Below are 3,247 nucleotides of genomic sequence, written 5' to 3' on the forward strand. Positions count from 1 at the left end.
GTAAAGAGCGGCTCCCTCGTGGGACCCCCTTTGTGCCGGGCTGCTCGGCAGCCAGCCCTGTCGCCGCTCACAGCCGTGCCCGGGTTACTCGGCGCGGTGCGGATCCGCCCGTGGGACTTGTTAAACCTGACGGCGCTAAGCAGCGCTCCGGCCCCGGCAGCTCCCTCTGCCAGGCGTGCTGTGGCAGGGGGGTGCGCTCAGCAGGCGGGGTATCCGCAAAAGGGGTGTGTCAGAAGTGGGATTCGAACCCACGCCTCCAGGGGAGACTGCGACCTGAACGCAGCGCCTTAGACCGCTCGGCCATCCTGACCCGCGGGGCAGTGCTATTGGTGCTGTGCCATGTGTGTGCTTGGGGGGGGGGGGGGGGTGTTTCGCGGTGCCGGGCGGTACGACTTTTCCCACACAGAGAATGTTAAAAAATACTCCAAACTAAAACGTATATTGTGTTGAATCTGATGTAACTATAATAACAAATGTTAATTTGGTACATGCAGCTGTTTCGTTCTGTGAGTACCTGAGTGTTCGTATGGTGAGGAAGGAGCAGGGACTGTTGCGCATAAATTGCGTATGCCATGCAGCAGAAGTTTGAAGGTGTACAGAAATGAATAAAACCACGGTATGTTGCACAAGGGCATTGCTTAGGGCTGATTTGTTTCCTGTAATGTCTATGAAAATCCCCTTGAGACAGGTACAAGTTATTTATGGTGAGAGTTCTCTGTGACATTTGAGAGGGGACTGTGACACTGAAACAAATTGTATGTTCCTGTTTAGCATTTTTATAAAAGGAATTCATGTACTTGAAAGCTGCATCCAGGAAGCTCTAAACATACAAATTTGTTCAGGATTTGGGAGTAAAAGTCAATAGGGAAGGCAAGAGGTATACTTGTTTGAGAGCATCAGCTTTAAAATCCAGTGACTGTGTTTGGAATGTAGATCTAATAGAAAAATAAAATTTTGGAATGGGACAACCAGGAACTGACTATCAGAAATGGCAAGTATACCTCTGGCACCAAAATGTAATTACTCCCCAGCACCTTAAGGAACAATATTTCCAATGGTGAAAAAGGCTACAGTCTCTACTAGATTGGTCATAAATTGATAGTGATTTCATTTGGTACTGGTACTGAAGGAAAACAGTTGCTACTGTTTGGAGAAACCAGTTCTTCGGACTCCAGTTAGTCAAGGTCTTTCTTGCACTGGGGAGCCTAAAGTTCTGGACTCAGTACTCTGATGCAGTCTCACTGGTACTGAGTAGAGAGAAATAATGACTTGTCTTGACCTGCTGGCCATGTCCTTACTTCGAGATATATGAGAATTGACTGGACAAGGCCCTGTGATTCTACAATTATGTGCCATAATTTTGAACAATTTTATGTAACAACATTCTTATGAGTTCAGAGTATTAATGCTGTTTCTTGGATATGCAATTAATGTGTCCTAAACCTTTGCATTTTTGCCCTTGCACTCTTTCTAGTAGTCTTGTCTGAGTCCTAACTGTATGTAAAGACTAGCGTATGTAACCAATAATTTTATAACATACTGAAAATTTTGTGCTTCTTGTTATGATGGGAGGCAGAAGATATGCTGCAATGCATTTCAGTGTTTTAATCTTGGAGAAAGAGCAGGCCTAGTTGACTTACTGGGAAGGATTCTTTGATGGGCAGAGGTGCAATTTCCCCATATTTAGAATTAGTAATGTATTTAAATGCTGTGGTAGCAGGGACTTGGTACGAAAGGTCACAAAACCTGTTTATATGGAGTGTGTAATTTTGCCCAAATGGGAGTCCCAGCCAATGTGGTGGTGGTGGATTTTTGTTGTTGGGTTTTTTTTTGTGTTTTTGGTTTGGTTTGGTTTGTTTTTTTTAAGCTTAACTGGTGGAGTTGTCAGAAACAGAATTACTCCAGTTTTGGTAAGTCTTCTTACCCCCTGTAGCAAGATGGTTAGAGTCCAATAAGTAGAAGTACAGCTGGCAGAGGTATGGCCATTAAAGGCTACTTGTAGAGTAGCAACTCCAGAATGAGCTGGGGTTGGGACCTATACCCTTTGTCCTCTCAGCAGATAGCTGTTTGGGTCTTCAGCCAGCAGCTCCAAAACATTGTGTTCACTACTTCAAGACATAGTGATGATGTAAAGCTGATTAAATATGTCTTTGAATAGCTGGGATAATTAACTGAAGAGGTCTTAATTTAAATCAAGTCTTAAGTTGTAAAGATAACAGTACCCATTGGCTTTGAGACTCGTGGATTGCGCAGGGAAGGCTCTTCTTGCAGAACTAAGTGTGTGCCAAACACAGAGTGACCTCAGTGAAGAATCAGTCCAAGCCTACTCCTGGACAGCACCAGTGCCTCCTTTACCAGTGGCCATTTTTTGGACCAGAACTTCAGTAGTTTACTCTCAGGCTGTTGCCCAAAAGTCTGCTGATCTAGCTAACTTGCTGGTCAAAATGTAGTGGTACTTAATATGCAAAGGGTGGATTCAGCCCTGTTTGCTGACCCACAACTCAATTTCCTATAGCTGTTCCCATACTAACGGAATTGAGCTCCAGTAAGCAAACTAGAAACCTCAATGAAAATTACCTAGTTATAGTATTCCCCAACTGCTTTGACACAGACTTAACTAACTGCCTGTCCATTGCGCAGCCAGACTCATCAGACTTGAGGCTGGAGGTAGTTCTGTTGCAGGATGTTGATGGGCTCCAGCAAATGTGTTCCTCACCCACTAAAAAGAAAGTCTCTGGGACGTGAGGTGCATTGGTATTACCCATTGGAAGGGTTAGCTCTGCTGGTTCCTGAGTATGTGTTCTGATGATAGCAGGTGAAGAGGAAACCCAGTCCTGTTGGGTATCCTTGCCAATATTCCCTCGTATGTCTTTATGTTGGTGCCCAACCTAAGATTTCAATAATAGACTCCTATTCTCAGCAAATTGTAGAAAATCTGATTCCATTTTGCATTATTTGTGTATGTAACAAAAAGCAGTTCAAAGTCTGAGTTTAGTTTTCAGAATAACTGATGACAGCCAACATTGTTCTAGAAGGTTCAAAGAGATAATGGAAAATACTGAAAAATAATTTTATTGTGGCTGTGCTTAATGAAATCCTTAGTAATGACTTGTCCTCTGAAAGCACATTTGAAGAATCAAGTTAAGGATGATGCTAAACCCAAGTGAGCTAATGTGAAAATACTGGCAGTGATCACACTGATCAATGGAGCTTCACGTGCTGTTCATATGACAGTGAATTAATGGAT

At 43.5% G+C, this 3,247-nt stretch overlaps 1 non-coding gene across 1 annotated transcript; it reads right to left on the reverse strand.

The window, feature by feature from the left end:
- Positions 1 to 227: 227 nt before the first annotated feature.
- On the reverse strand, positions 228 to 310 carry TRNAL-CAG (transfer RNA leucine (anticodon CAG)). Its single transcript has one exon. It is a non-coding gene; the product is annotated as a tRNA-Leu (tRNA).
- Between the last annotated feature and the right edge of the window lie 2,937 nt (positions 311 to 3,247).

Source organism: Leptosomus discolor, chromosome 5, assembly GCF_034619465.1.
Source record: "Leptosomus discolor isolate bLepDis1 chromosome 5, bLepDis1.hap2, whole genome shotgun sequence".
Classification (NCBI taxonomy): domain Eukaryota; kingdom Metazoa; phylum Chordata; class Aves; order Leptosomiformes; family Leptosomidae; genus Leptosomus; species Leptosomus discolor.